This window comes from Cavia porcellus, unplaced genomic scaffold, assembly GCF_034190915.1.
Source record: "Cavia porcellus strain 051 isolate PalLab524CR breed Dunkin Hartley unplaced genomic scaffold, mCavPor4.1 scaffold_25, whole genome shotgun sequence".
Taxonomy (NCBI): domain Eukaryota; kingdom Metazoa; phylum Chordata; class Mammalia; order Rodentia; family Caviidae; genus Cavia; species Cavia porcellus.
This window is the reverse complement of record NW_026947508.1, coordinates 36,234,772-36,252,238: the sequence shown is the minus strand read 5'-3', so window position 1 is coordinate 36,252,238 and position 17,467 is coordinate 36,234,772. Positions and strand designations below refer to the sequence as shown.

General features: G+C 36.9%; 1 protein-coding gene and 2 pseudogenes across 2 annotated transcripts in view; 1 reads left to right on the top strand and 2 right to left on the bottom strand.

The window, feature by feature from the left end:
- Rnf220 (ring finger protein 220) overlaps positions 1-17,467 on the top strand; it is a 225,331-nt gene that overhangs the window by 35,781 nt on the left and 172,083 nt on the right. The gene's annotated exons all lie outside the window — the stretch shown is intronic.
- LOC106028707 (large ribosomal subunit protein eL43-like) overlaps positions 1,272-17,467 on the bottom strand; it is a 75,254-nt pseudogene continuing 59,058 nt past the window's right edge.
- Positions 6,356-6,453, bottom strand: LOC111758270 (U6 spliceosomal RNA; annotated as a pseudogene).

Genomic DNA, 17,467 nt, shown 5'->3' with positions numbered 1-17,467 from the left:
AGATCTACATAACGATAACATTCATTATGAAGCAAGAAGTTTTGTAAGGAACTGGTGTCTTACTTTTCTCATTGCTAAGACAAAATACTTAACACCCATGAGTTAAAGTAGGAAAGGTCTATTTCAGTCCACAGTTTGTAGAGATTTCAGTCCACCATAGTCAGCTGGCTCCAAGGCAGAGGGGCATGACAGGAGAAACAGTCCCTAGCATGACAAGCCAGGAGGCACAAGCAGCAAGTCTCCCTTTCCCTTTTATTCCATTCAGGCTACAAACCTACTGGATGGAACCACCCACACCTAGGGTGGGCCTTCCCATTATCCAAATCCAGAACTACACTAAACCATTCAGTGTGCTAATCACTCCCTTAATCCATATTTACACACTCTATATCCAACCATCATTGATGTGCATCCTTTTTTTTTAAACTGGGGATTGAACCCATGACCTCACATTTGTCAGGCAGGTGCTGTGTCGCTGTGTCGCTGAGCTACACCCCTGTCCCTTCCAGCCACTTTTGAAAAGCCTGTTGTCTAAGCACATGACGCTTTGGGGGAATATCTAGATATAGCACATAACAACTATAGAGAAAAAGAAATTTAATATAGGGAGGTTTGTGACTCTGTTGAACATAGTAAGGGAATAATAAAGAGATAATAATCATAAGGGGAATGAATGACATCCCACAATTTCCTATATAGGAATCATCAGATCATAAGAACCCAGTATAAACAAGACCTAATTTCTACCTTCAAGTAGCTCCTAGTTTTTAAGGGAACACAGCCAGATACATTAATGGTCGTTCACATTTTAAGAGATACAAGTGCATAGTTATGGTTTGCACAAGTAGTATCCAGTGCAGAGTTAGGTTGGAAATCTTTAATGTTCTGTCTTTAGACTAGTGGAATCCAGAGTTGTAACTCCAAAAATGTCCTTGTCCTCTAATTCCACCATAGTATAATAGTTACCTATGTGATGGCTCTCATTTGATGTCTGAAGGATATTTCACAGAGAATGTATACAGGAGTGTAAAAGAGAACTCTTGATTCTTTTCTTTGTTTTGAAACAAACAAAACAATAAGATACTTTCCTTCTTCACAGGTTCTTCCATCTCAGATAACGGCACCACCATTCACTCAGTTGCTCTGGCTAAAAAGTTAGAAATTTCCCATTTTCTCTTTCATTCTTATACAGTATATCGTTGTTATTGTTGTTGTTGTTACATAAATTAACCCATTTTTATAGGCTAGTGATGCCTCAAGTCATAGAGCTATTATTGGTCTTTCAATTACTTTAGTCTTCAGGTTGTCTACTTGATTGACAGCAGAAGCAATATCGTTGGTTCAGGGCCCAGCAGCCACTATTTTCATGCAGAAATCACAGTGCTGGATGCCTACAGTTATCTCTTCATCTTGGTCTTGCCACAGCAGGAGCAGGTGTACTTGGCATGCTGGCCAATTTCAACTTTCTTCACCATTTTCCATAGGGAGGCACCATAGATGGGCCCATTTTTACCGATGATTCCAAACTTCTTGGTGTGTTTACCCAGGTCAAAAAGAGCTAGACGCAAGCCCAGAGAGCCCAAGTAGCTTCTCACACCACCCTCCCACTCCGTGAAAGTGAGACATTTCAAGGTGGAAGTGGTCCAAACCACCTTGACTCACACAACAATTTTGACATCTGGATTTAGAACACAGGATCCAGACCACATGTGTGTTCTGCTGAGCCTCACAGGTGTGCTGTACCTGGCCTCCTTCAGACATTTACTCCTAAACATCCTCAAGGCATTCCCAACTCAGCAAGAGAAAAACTGAATTTACCATCTTCTACCACTGAACCTATCTCTGGATTTTTTGTTTTGTTTTTATTTTTGTTTCTGTTTGTTTGCTTTTGGTCCTTTTGAGATGGAGTCTCACCAGACAGTTTGAGCTATCTTTGAGCTCACTTTGAAGCCCAGGCTGGCCTTGAACTCACAGCGATCCTCCTGCCTCAGCCTCCAGAGTGCTGGAATTACAGGCATGCACCACCATGCCTAACCTCCTCTGGTATTACATATTTTGATTTATTATGCTAATAGTTATTCAAACTAGAAGGTTAGTATATCTCCATTATCTCACCTCATATCTGATCAATTTCCATGGCCTAACAATCCTGTATAATAAATACTGCCCTCTGTTCCAATTCAGCATCAGTGCCATCTCTCTTCCAATACAATGTATGTTTCCATAAATTGCCAAGACCTGTCTTTCAGCATAAGATTGTGTTTGTGTCAAGCTCCTACCTCGTTCTCTTCATTCTTAGGAAAAACTCCTTTTCCAGGCTCTTTTTCCACTCTTTTCTTCTTTTAACTCTGTTTCTCATACTAATGGATTGCCACTGTCTGATTATGCTCTATTCTCTCACACTTCTGTGAATTTGGGCTCAGTATTCTCCTGTCATATAGTTCTCTGTTTCCTGTAGGCTAAGAAAATTCTAAACAATCCTCGTATGTTTTGATTCATGTGTGTCTCTTAGGTGAAGCCTTCCGTGATTTCTTTTTTCAAATTTTCAGTGTAACTGAGTTTTCATTTATAAACATCCAGCAGTATAAAGCTACTAATGTACTTTTTGGTTTTTTCCAACATATATTAATTTCTTTACACTATAAAATATATATACCGAAAGGTCCACAAGATACATGTGTAGAGTTAAAAAAAAATTACACAGTGAGTATTCATAAAGCCACATCCTTCGAAAAAGAAAGAAAAAGAACATTCCCAGCATCCTATTAACCCCTTGTATGCTTCTCCTTGATCATAACCCACCCTTTCTAAAGTGATTATCTCCCTTGGGTAATCACTGTTTTGACTTCTGTGATGATTATCTTCTCGCTTTTCTCTGTAATTTTATTACCTCTGTATGTATTTCTAAATAACATAATTTAGTTCAGCATTTTTAGGCATTTATATGAATTAAATGATATTTTATATACTGTATGAATTTCATTTCTTCTGTTTGTCATTGTTTGTAGGATTCATCCGTATCATTGTATGTAATAGAGTCCATTCACTTTTCTTGCTGTGTGATAGTTGCTTTTAATATATTCTGATTCATTATAAGTGTGATATACTCCATTTTAAGTGTGGTACACATTTGGATTATTTCTAATTTTTAGTTATTGTGAAAAATGTTACTATAAACACTTTATGTACATGCTCATGTATAGTGTACAAAGTTCTTCAGGGTCAGCCAGCTTCTTCAACTTTGCTGGCTAATGCCAAACTGTATTGCAAAGAGGCTCTACCAATGTGTTGTACTTCCTCAGTGCATGACAATTTTTATTGCTTCACATTCTCAGTACTCAATACTCAGTACTCAGTACTCAACTTCACATTGACCAGTACTCAATATTGTCAGGCTTGCTAATTTTTGCAAGCTTTGTAAATACATAATGATTTCTCAACTTAGTTTTCATCTGCATTTCCCTAATTACCAGTAAGGTAGAATACTTTTTCATATAGTATTTATTGGTCATTGAAATATTCTTTTTGTAAAGTGCCTATTCAGGGTTTTTCTAATTTTTCTATTAGATTGTCTCTTTTCTGATGTCTCTACTTAAGAGTATTAAGCATCTTGATATTCTCTAGAGGATTGGACCTTATGCAATACTCATAAATATATCCTATACTGTATGCTCTAACTGATCCCCGTATCTCGGGTCTCAGACTCTTTCATTCCATCATCTTCATAGCTTGAGTCTATTTCTAAGACAAACTCAATTCTTGTCATTCCTATGCCCCAAGCCCATTTATGACACCCACTGCCTCCCAGACAACACAGGATACAAGACTGCCCATTGTCTGCTCTCTGCCTAACACACCCCGTCTCTTGCTGAATCCCCTCCCCATTTTGTTACTGTAAATTTCGTGTCTGCCAAATTGTTTGCAGCTCCTTAAATACATAAAACTTTTTCATACCTGTGTTGGCCAGTGTTACCCTTTCTCTTCTCCTTGGCCTTTATTTAGAGCATACCTACTTCCTGCTTTCATTGCAATGCAAAGTTCACATCCTCTAAAGTCTTTTCCAAAACACTCTCTCTCTCTCTCTCTCTCTCTCTCTCTCTCTCTCACACACACACACACACACACACACACACACACACACACACACACACAGGGTCTAATTATATAGTTCAGGTTGACCTTAAGCTCACTACATATCCCAGGCTGGCCTTGGACTCAAGGCAATCCTCCTGCCTCAGCCTCCTTAGTGCTGGGATTACAGATGTATGCCACCATGCCTGGCCCAAAAACTCTCTTTCTCATATCTTGTTAACCCTTCTATTAAATACACTGTCCGTCTATTAAATACACTGTTTTTGGCTGGGGATGTAATTTACTGATAGACTGCTTGTCTAGCATGTGTGAAGCCTTGAGTTCAATCTCCAGTAGCAGGGGGAATCATTGCTATTATTATTTCTAGAAATGCATGTGTGTACTCTACTACATTTATTGGTGAATATGTCTGCCTCTCCCATTAGGCTGTATGTCAGTCCTTCTATGCTAGGAGAAGCTCTGCAGAGTAAGGACATTTGTTAATCATTTCTTTCTTTCCCATGGTCTGGCATAGTACCTGGCACATAGAGGACTGTGGTAAATAGGAGAAATCATTACTAATGTTAATTCTGTTTTTTTTTTTTTTTTTTTTTTTTTTTTTTTTTGTCTTTTTCATTTTTATCGGTACCGGGGATTGAACTCACGACCGCCTGCTTGCAAGGCAGGAGCTTATGCTGCTGAGCTAAATCCCCAGCCCCTGTTAATTCTGTTATTAAACATATGCCATTTTCCCTCTCAGACTATAAGGCCCTTGAGAATCCTGGCACTTGGGTGGAATGGAGTAACTATGTCTAATGAATTAATAACTTATGAGAGCAACAATTGCTTTTTTTTTTTGGACCGGGGATCAAACTCACAATCTCATGCTTGCCAGATAGACACTTACACCACTGAGCTAAATCCCCAGCAGCAACAATTGCTTTAAAGTAATATTTGGAGTATGAATAGCAAGGAATTGAGTATTACATTTAATGAGAAACAGCACTGACTTATATCCATCTCATGAAAATGGAAATGAAATTTCAAACTCAAACTAATTAAAAACAAAATTTTAAAAGAACAAATTTATGATTGGGCCTTTAGCTCAGCAGCACAAGCACCTGCCTGGCAAGCACAAGGTCCTGAGTTCAATTCCTGTTACCAAAAAAGAAAAAAAGAACCAATGTAAGGAATCATAAGATGTCAAGATAAAAGTGGAAAAAACCCAATTTGTCTAGAAAAGAAAGTCGATTCTCTTCTATGATATTGTCTTTTATCTCTAAAAAATTAAGTTTTTGTAGGGAGATACTTATATGTGTGATTGGAAAAATGAAAATCTGAGGAAGACAGTGCCACAAGATTATTCTTTGGTAGCACGAAGGTCTGCTGAGAAGAGCTTGTCACTGTTACAGTGATTCTTGTAGGTGGCCCAGCTAACACTTTTATTGTTCAGAAAAGAGGCCCTATTCATTGGCGTAACCATTCTTAAAATGTCTTCAACAATGCACAATGGATGAAGTTCTCATGCACAATGTGCTCTCATAAACCAATACACAGCTATGTGTAACTTCTGGCCTGCGAGCCCCTCCTCACCTCCAAGTCTGCCCCTCTAGGAAGCGGATGCTATTGAAAGCGGGCAGGAATGACTGTTTATTATACTGTTAGCCTCAGTCTGCTCCAAGTTTCATATTTGAAAAGGAAAATCATTTCTTTAAACTTTAATATTTTGTTGGTGGCAATAAATTACTAAATTTCTCACAGTTGACATCTTGCTTAAGAACCAAGATATGTGCATTATACTTTGTAGAAAGAAGAGTGGTTTTGGAGTCGCACCACTCACGATTCATATAGAATTCAGCTGTTTCTCTGTGATCCTGGGCTAGTTTCTCAGTGTATCTGATTTTCACCTAAGAAGGGGTTGTCAACTTCACAAATTTCTATAAGGACTATAAATATTTATGGAAAACATTCAGCATAGTACAGCCTTCCTAAGTATTTTTCAGATCTCTATAAATATCTTTCCACCTCCAGCTGCAGCCCTATTTCAAGCAGCCTGTATCTTTGTTCTGCATCATTCAGCAGCCTTCTTCCTGGTCCTTTGCTCTCAGTCTTGCTTGCCCAGGTTCACTTGAAGCACAGTGTGTTCTGAAAGACTGATCTGAACCCTTAACAAGCACGTCCCTGATATGGGGATGTTATGGAACTGCCACTGAGTGCCCATCATTGCCAGGGACTGGTTCAGCTTTTAATGTGTTACCGCATTTAATAATGCAATAAGCCCATGAAATAAGTATCATGGTTCACCTTTTTGTATGTCATCCTTGCACAGGGACCGTGTTAATCTTCTCTGTAATGTCCCAATTTTAGTACATGTTCTAAAGCATATCGGTCACATCTTAAATTTTAAAAACATTTTATTAGCGCATGTTAGCAGTAGATAATGATTACATTCACTGTGGAAAATTAGTATATGTATGTAACATCTTTTAATATGTTTATGTCCCCTTCCCTCCCTGCTCCCTCCTCCTTCCATCTCTTGGTCCCTTCTCCATTTACGGAGATAGATTCTTTTGCATCACTCACCTTTTAAATACTAGAGGTTGGAATGTTGAGTGACTTGCCCACAGCTACCCTGCTAGGATGTGAAGAACCAGACCTATCTGGTTCCAAAGCTGACGCTCTGCTCCTGTCTCACATTGCCTGTGCAGTGCGTTACCAGAGCCTGTGTTGTTCAACATTCTGATCGTACTGTTAGGACTAACTGCCTGCGTGCTGGTCCTGGGCTTACCATATGGTCTTCTGGTAATTTGGCTTTGCATGTTTCTTGGCTACAGGGAGATGAAGGTGAGTGTGGATATGTGATCTCCCCAATAGCTGCATTTCTTTTTTGTATGGTTATCAATAAACTGACCGGCTAATCTTATACTTCAGCTCTTTATGACTTAGTGAGCATGTGTGAGGCTCCCTGGGCTCAGCTGTGACAGGATTACTTTCTGGACCAGCAGCTGAAGGCCAGACTTTGGACTTTGATAAATTTCTTAAGGGAAATACCACCTGGTAGAAGCCTTCTGGCAGCCGGTTTGCTGCTCTGAACTACAACTTCCCGATGCCTACAATTAACCTTGATGACAGCGATGAAAAATCTTTTATTTGGTGTAAAATCTGGCTGCTTTTATAGACCTTTAGATAGAAAAAGAAATGAATACTCAGTCTACAGTTGGTTTCTTAAGTCTTAGGCTTGTCTGCATGCATTTCTTTCATCTCCTAATGTTTCTTCGGGCATTCAATCAACAAACAAGTTTTGATCCCAATAACAAGGAGGATACCTAAAAAGTTAGTATTTTGTCCTTTTTTTTTTTTTTTTTTTTTTTTTTTTTGTCTTTATCAGTACCGGAAATAGAACTCAGGACTGCCTGCTTGCAAGGCAGGCGCTTATGCCACTGAGCTAAATCCCCAGCCTCCTATTTTGTCCTTTTTTAAGATGCTTATAATGTAACTGGGAACAAGGGCCGGAGATTTAGTTCAGCAGCATAAGCACCTGCCTGGCAAGTGCAAGGTCGTGAGTTTGATCCCCCATACCAAAAAAGTTTAAAAAAAAAAAAAAGGGTAACTGGGAACATTAGACATTAAAAAGAATCCAAAATATCAGATCCTAGCATTTTCACATAGTAAGCATCCTACATATGGCTATGAGGTGAATTTTGTTATAACACATGCATGGCTTTTATGTGCAAGCTCAGTACCCCTTGGCTGGGTGATTCTTGAAGGTTGGCATCCCAGGTGCCACTTGCTTATGGACATGTATGACCACTCTCGGGAGCTGCAGATTCGTGGTACCCAGCTCCATCCTGGTGAATCTCCTGTCAGAGCCTCAGACTCAACATATGAAAATGGATTTTATAAACATTCCATCTTTTGAAAGAGTGTATAACCTCAAAGTCAAGAGCCTAGGACCTGAAATAATGGTGTGAATCACAGCTCTAGCTGAATGACCTGGGAAAAATCTCTCAACTGTCTTGTGTGTGTGTGTGTGTGTGTGTGTGTATGTGTGTGTGTGTGTATCTCAGAGAGAGAGAGAGAATTAGGTTGTTCTCAGAGCTATCGTGAAATTGTATACAGCATTAGAAACATTCAGTGCAGTACCTGTACATAGTAGTAAGTATGAATTGCTAGCTGTTTTCGCCCCTAATTTCCCCCAACGGTTCTGTTTTCCTTATGTTGCAATGATATCACTATCTGCTCCAGTCTTACCTTCATCCCATCTCATTTAATTAGTAGCAAAAACTATATATTCTGCCTTCTTATTATCATTCAGATTATGATGCCATCAACATACGCTTCTGCAACATCTACTGAATGCCAAACACATTAGTAGGCACTGAAGACATGGAGATGAATACTTAACAGTCTGTGTTAACATACACACAGAGCTGTGGCCCTCAGATGATCCATACAGCAAAAACACACACAGTGTGTTAACAAAACCCTAGAAGAGATCACTTTTCCTCTTTTTAAAAGCAATAGCCTGCACCCAATTCGGCATCAGCTCTTACTGTAAATATCGTGGATGGTTTTTTAAATTTCTTTTTCTAAATAGGTCAAACACAAATATAGGCTTACCGTAAAAAATGATTCAAAAGTCTCATAATCTGAGTACCTACTTTGAAGACAATACATAATGCATTAACCATTGTTAATTTCTTATTATCCTGTTTTTAAATTCTGTATCAATCTTATTTTTGTTTACTTTTCTCTCTTTAAAATAAAATCTAAAACAAATCTCAGTCAGGCAGGTGGGTACTCAGTTACCCAAGAGGCTGAAAGACGATCACAGGTTCAAGGCTAGTCTGGGCAACTTAGTGAGACTCTGTCTCAAAATAACGTAGAAAAGGACTAGAGAAGTAGCTCAGTAGTAGAATGCTTGCATAGCATGTAGAATGTACCCAGTTAATCTCAAACACAAAAGAAAAAGAAGGAAAGAAAAGCCTCTTACTCTATTTTTTTAACCCTCCTTCTTCTCAAAACTGTAAATACCTATTTTCTCTTTAGTAAGTGCCCTCAAAACTCTTTTCTCCTTATATATGTGTACTGATGTGTGTTTATATAACAAAAATGTAGATCTTATGCAAGTGGATTTATGTCATAAGCATACATCTTGAATTTTCCCATGTAAATATATAACACTTATCCTCTCTAACCCCTAATAGTATTACCTATTTTGGAACTAGCTTACTTTATTTAGTTGTGTCCCTGTCAGAAGCTTTCTATTTCCCTTCCACTTTTTCACTATTGTTGCTGCAACTTTTTATACATATGATGGTATAGATGTATGCAGTGTTTCTTCATGTAAGTTTCCAGAAGTGAACTACTGCATTAATAGGTATGAGAAAAAGTTTTGCACAACTGTGCTAAGTTAGTTTTCAAACCAGACGTGGTAGTGCATGTCTGTGATCCTAGCACTTGGTAGGCTGAACCAGGAGGATTGCTGTGAGTTTTAGGCCAGAGTGGATTACAAAGTGAGTTCAAAGCCAGCCTGAACTGCATAGTGAAACCCTATCTCAAAATAGACAAAAAAATTGTAAAAACTAGCCTTCGGAAAGACTGCATATTTTTATTCCCATTCAAAAATGAATATTAACTTAGATAACGAGAATAATCATTACTTACCTCCCCAATACTGGATATTATCAGTCCTCTAATTTTTGCAAACATAATGCATAAAAATATGCTGTATTATTCTTTTTTATTTTGAAGAGAATAAATAATAAAACAATACAGAATTTCATAACAATATAATAGAAAATTAACAGCATTTAATATATTGCATATTGTTATCTTCTAAGTAGTTGCTCAGATTACAAGATACAGGCATGAAAATTGATCAAACAATATAAACACAAATCGCTCATTCTTTTCTATAGACATACATTTCTGTGACTAATGAAATTGAGCAGGCTTCCAGATATTTATTGATCATTTGTATTTCTTATGTGAAGTGTCTGTATTCTTTGCTTGTTTCTCTATTAACGTGTCTTTTTTTCTTTTTGGTTTAAAGCCTTTCTCCATTATGTTATGAAATTAATTCATTCTGTTATGTGTGTTGCAACTATTTTTTTCCTAGCCTATTGTTTGTCTTTATTTACATTATCTTGTATGGTCCTGGTATTTATTTTTGTGTAGTAAATCTGTTATTTTTCTACTATGACTTCTAAAGGTTGTATTTTGCTCAGGAAGAGTATTCCTAACCCAGATTTTAAATATTTAATTTTTTTTCTTTTTAACCCTTTGATAGTTTTATTTTCTAAGATTGATCACTGGCAGAATTAAATTGTATAGTGTGAATTAAATTTATAACTTTTTTCTAAGAGAATTTCCAATTTTTGGGAAAACAACTAAATAGTCCATCCTTTCCCCACTGACTTGAAATGCCAAATTTTCCATGGGTCTGTTTCTGGACTCAATTCTCAATTTCATTTTTGTACAAATACTACAGTTTCAATATAGGAGATTTTTATATCTTATGGGGCCAAAATATGTACATCCTACCGCTTTATTCTCCATACTGGGAATTGAACCCAGGACACTCACACTAAGCTACATCTTCAACCCATTTTTTAAAATTTATTTTGAGATAGAGTCTCACTAAATTGCAAAGTTGCCCAGGCTGAACTCAAATTGTAAGCATCCTGCCCTAACCACCAGGGATTACAGGCACGCACCACCACATCTGGTTTATTCTATCTTTAAAATGTTCTTTCTTTTTTTAATCACACTATTTTTCTAGACTACTCTTGTACATTTCTTCAGGCAAATTTTAGGATAATTTTGCCTGTTCTATAAAATAACATAATTATTTTGATCAAATTTTATTAAATTTATAATTTAACTTGAGTTTTATCCAGGAGCATGCTGTATTCTTCGTTTTCTTGTTCTTTCCTTATCTTTCCATAAACTCTACAATTTCTTTATATATAACTTGGACACACTAGTGTTTATTCACATGTATAAAGTTTGCTTGCTATTATCAGTGAGATTTGTCCATTACATTGTTCTACTTGCTTACAGTTGGTGAATATAAAGGGTTGGTGATTTATTGTTGATCTTTTATCAGCCCTTTAATAAAACCTAATGTTAACTTTGAGTGTCTACAGTTAACTCTTAGATTGAGTTGAAAATTAAATCATTTGTAAATAATGATGGCCCTGTCCCTTTATAATACTCCTGTTTCATTTTCTTGTCTTATTGCATGAGCTAGAATCTTCATAGACACGCAGTTGTAATGACAGCAATGAAAATAGGTGTCTTTTTCTATTTCCTGACTATAATAGGATTGGTGAATGCTCTTCTCAAGTCAAAGAAAGTTTATTTGTTGCTAAGAATTTTTGTATTTTTGTTTTGATTTTTAAAATTTGTTGCTTACTTGCTCCTTAAAAACAGGAGTGTATATTAAAATTTATGCCTTTTTACAGATTTTTAAAATAGTAATCATAAAATTTTCTCTTTTAATCCTTATGGAGATTTTTGTTTTTTGTTTTTGCTCAGGATGTGGTCTTAAACTTGTGATCCTTTTGCCTTAGCCTTTCAAGTGCTGGGATTATAGGCATGCACCCCCATGCCTGGCTCTTCTTTAATCTATTAATGTAATAGGTTATATTGCTAGATTTCCAAATAAATAATCATTTCTTACATTTCTGGATAAATCTTATCTAGTCACAAAAATTTCACATAAGAACAATTAGATCTAAGATACATGCATTTATATTCTTAAGTAAACGGATCTTTTTTAAATGTGCTATTACCTTTGTTCATTTCCTATTAGTATAACAGAATCCTTGATACTGGGTAATTTATAAAGAAAACACATTTATTTTGACTCATAGCTCTGGGGCCTGGGAGTCCAAAGACAGGGTGCCAGCATCTGCCCAACTACTGAGGGCCTCATGCAGCTTCAATTATGGAAGAAAGCAGAAGAGAAACATATGCATGTGTGTGGAAGACAGAGACGCGAGAGATGTTCTTGCTTTATAACAATCTTCTCTCGTGATAACTAATCCAGTCCCCCAAAAGTGAGAACTCATATGAGAAAGATGTTACTTCTTTCTTGAAGGCTCCAGCTCAAAGACCCAAACACTTCCTATGGGGCCCAGCTCCCAACATCGCCCCCTTGTGGTATTGTGTTCCAAACTCAAGAACTTTCAGCCCAAATCATAGCAATACAGATTTAGCACGTTAGTTCTCAAATAATTTTTTCTCAGAACATATTTAAAAGTTGTTCTGGATCCTCAAAGAACTTTGCTTATGTGAGCTATCTATCAAGGAGGACTGAGACACCACTGGTTTGATCTCTAGTATTGCACATAGTTATAAACAAATAAGAAACTAAAATAGAGAAATAAAATTTTTTACCATCTGCCTTACCAGGTTGCTTTTTAAATTTTTAATTATGGTTCATGAGCTGAGGGTTTAGCACAGTGGCATAAGCGCCTGCCTGGCAAGCACAAGGTCGTGAGTTCAATCTCCTGTACAAAAAGAAAAAAAAATTACGGTTCATGCAATTTACAGTCATCTTAAGGAATGGTTATATTTACATTCCTCTGCTTGTTTCTTTCTTTTTCAATTCCTTTCCCCCTTCTTCCAATCCTCCTATCCCATATTTCATTCTTGTTGATATTATTGGTCTTAGCTCATGTTACGTGATACAATGTTTCCATTAACTGGAGTTACTAGGTTTCTGCACCTGGCCTAGCTCTAGTCCACTTACTTCCTTTTCCCTCCTCCTCACCCCTGGTGCTTTTCCCTTGAGCCACCTCCCTGTTGCAAGAGATCCATCTCCTTGTCTCCTTCTATCCATCCTTATTATTCTCTTTGTTTGTACTATGTCTCACTCAAATGACAATTATCATATGGTATTTAAGCTTTTATGTCCGGTTTATCTCACTGAACATTATATTTTCCAGGTGCATCCATTTTCTTACAGATGTCTCAAATCTGTTATTTTTTACAGTAAAATAACATTCCTTTATATATAGCTGCCATATTTTCTTTATTTGTTAATGGGCGTAAAGGCTATTTCCGAGATTTTGCTATTACAAATTATGCTGCTATAAATATTGAGTATGCATGTTTCACTGTAGGATGATGTCTTAAGCTCTTTGGGGAAGATACCGAGCAGGGAGATCACTGGGTTATATAGAATTTCTCATTTTAGTTCTTTGAGAAATCTCCATACTGATTTCCATAGTGGTTGTACTAGTCTACAGTCTACAGTCCCACCAACAATGAAGGAGGGTTCCTTTTTCATCACAGCCTGGCCAGCATTTGTTACTATTTGATTTCTTTTCCGCCCACATTCTTCCTAGAGCAGGTGGAATCTTAGCATTGTTTTAATTTGCATTTCTCTAATGGCCAGAGATGCTGAACATTCCTTCATATATTTGTTGACCATTTGTACTTCTTCTGTGAAGTATCTGTTCATTTCTTGACTAATATTTGATTTTAGGTGGTTTAATTTTTTTGGAAATCTTTATATACGCTAGATATTAGTATCTGTCTAAGAAGTACCTAACAAAATATTTTCCTATTTTGAAAATTGTATATTCTGTCCTGATTGGTTCTTTTGCTGTACAGAAGCTTTTTAGTTACTTTTGAGCTTTAGATGTAATCTATTTTTTATTCTTGCTGTTATTTCTTATGCAATTGAGGTTCTGTTTAGAAAATCTTTTCCTATACCAATGTCTTATCTATTCATCTAAAGTGGAGAAATTTTAAAACACAAGCACATATGTCTTTAGTTTCTAGACCAAGTACTTCATCACATGGCATTACATTAACTTCTGAAAATTCCTCTGTACACTGGTAAGAGAATGAGTTAAAAAATCATAACATCTTAGTATCATTATTAAGATAATTTTGGCTTTGTGGACTCCCAGAAAAGTCTTGGGAATCTCTAGGTAAACCTGTTCCACACTTGAGGACTTGCTGGTATGGTAGATAGAGGAATTGTAAGTTTTTCAATTTTTCTATGAACTAATATAAATAGCACAGGCATTACTTATATCTTTAAAACAGAGCTTGTCTGAAAGTTATTTGGAACTGATAGTTTTTAGAATGGTATATCTTTGCCTTTCATTCCATTTCCCCTGTGGTTATTGGCCTATTCAGGTTTTTAATCTCTTATAAGTCATTTTGTTTTGTCTTGTCTTGTCTTGTCTTCTCTTGTCTTGTCTTGTCTTGTCTTGTCCTGTCTGGTCTGGTCTGGTCTGGTCTGGTCTGGTCTGGTCTGGTCTTGTCCTAGCAAGATCTTGCTGTGCTACCTGGTCTAGTCTTGAATTTCTAGGTTCAAGTGATCCTCCCACCTCAGCCTCCTGAGTAGCGTGGTCCATAGATGCAGACCACCACATCCAGCCTTAGGTCAATTTGTAAATTTACATTTGCCTAGAAAATTAAATCCTCCCTTTATTTTTATTTTGTGTACTTTTTCTTATTCTCATGTGGGTTTACCAAAGGTTTATCTGTTTTACCTCTGTTTGTTGGTATGTCTAAAGATCATATTTTATTTTATATGGTCTTTCAAGATAGGGTCTTGCTATGTAGTTCAGGCTGGCTTTTCACTCACTACGTAGCCCCGGCTGTGCTGGAGCCTGGGCAGTTCTCCTGCCTCAGCTTCTTGAGTGCTGAGATTACAGGTGCACCCCACCACACCTGGAAAAAGGTATTTTAGTATGCTTAATCAAGTTTATAATCTGTTGCTTATTTCTATCTTTATTAATTTAATTCTTTTATTTTGGTGGGTATATTTGTTGTTGCTGCTAGATTTTTTGTTTTGGTTTGGTTTTTTACAGTGCTGGAATTCAAACCTAAGGCTTTTCACATGCTAGGCAAGCTTTCTACCACTTAGCTTTACCCCTAGTCCTGGGTATAATTTTTAAAATCAGATTTGTTGAGGTATAATTTACATATATATGGTACTGTATATCACTTGACTTTTGGTAAATGGCGTACAATCATGTAACCACTACAATCAGGACGAGTTCTGCTACCCTCGAAAAATTTCTTCCTTTCCTTTTTAGTTACCCTCTGACCTGACTTGATTTCTATTTTAGTAGTTTATTCCTTTTTATTTAAAAGTAGTATTTCATGGTATGAATGTACTAGAGTTTGCTTATGCATTCACCAGTTGAAGGGTATTTGGGTTGTTTGGGGATAATTATGAATAAAGTTGCTATAAACATTTGTATTTTTTTGTGCAAACATGACTTCATTTTTCTTGCATTAAAAGCCAGGAGAGGAACTTCTGGGTCACATGGCAAGTATAGGTTTGACTTTATAATATCTTCCTATCATTCTCTGCTTATTGGATTTCTGCTCATATTATTCTTTCCTTTGCTGCTGTCAAACCTCTTTTTGGTGTATAAGTCTCACCTTCTCACTGTGATTTGCCGTAGTGAAGGCAGGGGGCACACCACACTGCCTCAGTGACAGGACTTCCAGAAGTTGGCAAGCAGAATGATTAATATTAAAGTTTTTTTCTTTTTAAAAAATTTTATTATTTTTATTCTTATTTTAAGATATACATAGTGATCATACGAATCAGGGATTTTGCACCCATACATGGTATATCTTGATTCTTCTTTTTTCCCCCCATTCTTCTCCCCTCCCTTCAACCTTTCTTCCTTTCCTTATTTACAAAGCTTTGTTTCCATTTTTCCCTTATTTTATCATTTTTTTTTTTTCTTTTCTCTTCCTCTCTCTGCCTCTCTAGTCTCCTTTTGTTGAATAATTTTTTCCTATTTCACAGTACCTATTGTACTCTTTGGTCCTTATTTACTTTTTGGTTCCTCACACCAGAAAAACAATGTGGTGTTTATACTTGAGTCTGATTTATTTCACTTAAATGATGGTCTCAACTTAATTCCATTTACCTAGAAATGTCTCAAGTCTATCCTTCTTTATGACTGAATAGTACTCCATTGTATTAAAAAAAACACATCTTTTTTTATCTGTTCTCAGTTGATGGACATTTGGGTTGTTTTCAAGATTTAGCTATTACAAACCATGCCTCTATAAATATGGGTGTGCATATATTGCTGTGGTATGTTGCTTTTAATTCTTCCAGGAAGACACTAAGAAGAATAGTTGCGTCAAATGGAACCTCTAATCCTAGTTTTTGAAAAATTTCCACACTGTTTCCCACAATGGCTGCACCAGTCTGCACTCCCACTAAGTGTGAAGAAGGGTTCCTTTTTCCCCACACCCCTCCAGCATTTGTTATTGGCTGATTTGTTGATAATAAATATTCTTCTGAAAGGAGATGGAACTTCAGTGTTGTTTTAATTTGCATCTCTTGAATGACCAGTGATGTTAAGCTTTTTTCATATATTTATTTGCCACTTATATTTTTTTCTGTGAGAAGTGTGCATTCATTTCAGATGCCCATTTTGTCTAGTGGACAACTGGCTAAAAACTTTTCCCACTTATAGGTTATCTTTTCATGTTATTGGGTAATTTCTTTTGCTGTGCAAAGCTTTTCAGTAGGATGAGATCCGAGTTATTGATTCTTTGTAGTATTTCCCATGTGATCAGGGTTTGTTCATGGAATCTTTGCCTACACCTATGTCTTCAAGAGTTCTATCTATTTTCTCTTCTAGCAGATTTAGTGTTTATGTTTTAATATTTAGATCTTTGATCCCTTTCAATTTGAGTTTAGTGCATGATAATAGACATGGGTCTGGTTTTAGTCTTTGGCATGTGGAAAGCCAGTTTTTCCATTTAAAAAAGAGACTGTCTTTCTTCCAGTGAGTGTGTTTGGCCCCTTTGTCAAAGAAAAGGTGGCAGACTGTGTCTGGAGTGTTTTTTGCCTCTTCCTCAGGTCTGTTTATGTTGTGGTGGAGGTGCTGGTGGTGGTGGTGGTGGTAGTTTTTTGTTTTTTGCCAATACCATGATATTTTATCACAGTAGTTTTGTAGCATAATTTTTTTGAAAATAATATTTTCCCAAATGAGACTTTCATGCAGGGGGAAAGGGGTCACAGAAGAGAAAGGGGGGGGGAGGAAAGGTTTTTTTAAAAAGATCCCAAAAGAAGGTGAGAAAAAGAAATAAAAAATAAACTGTCACTTAAAAGGGAGTGGTAAGTGCTGCTTTGCAATACCCTGCTAAAATGTCATGATAATGTGACCTACAGAGAGCATGGAAACTTGAGGCAGGAGACAGAGGGGAGGTGGCCCATTCTGAGCTTCAGCCTCAGCATGAGATAAGCCTTGTGAGCTTTGGAAAAAAAGTATTATTTGACTTCAGCGAGTCAGCCACTGTGCTGTGGGGTTTGGGAAAAAGACCCAGACTGGAGACAGAACTGGCTGAGACTATTCATGTAGTCCTCCTGCCAGATTCTGGGTATCCA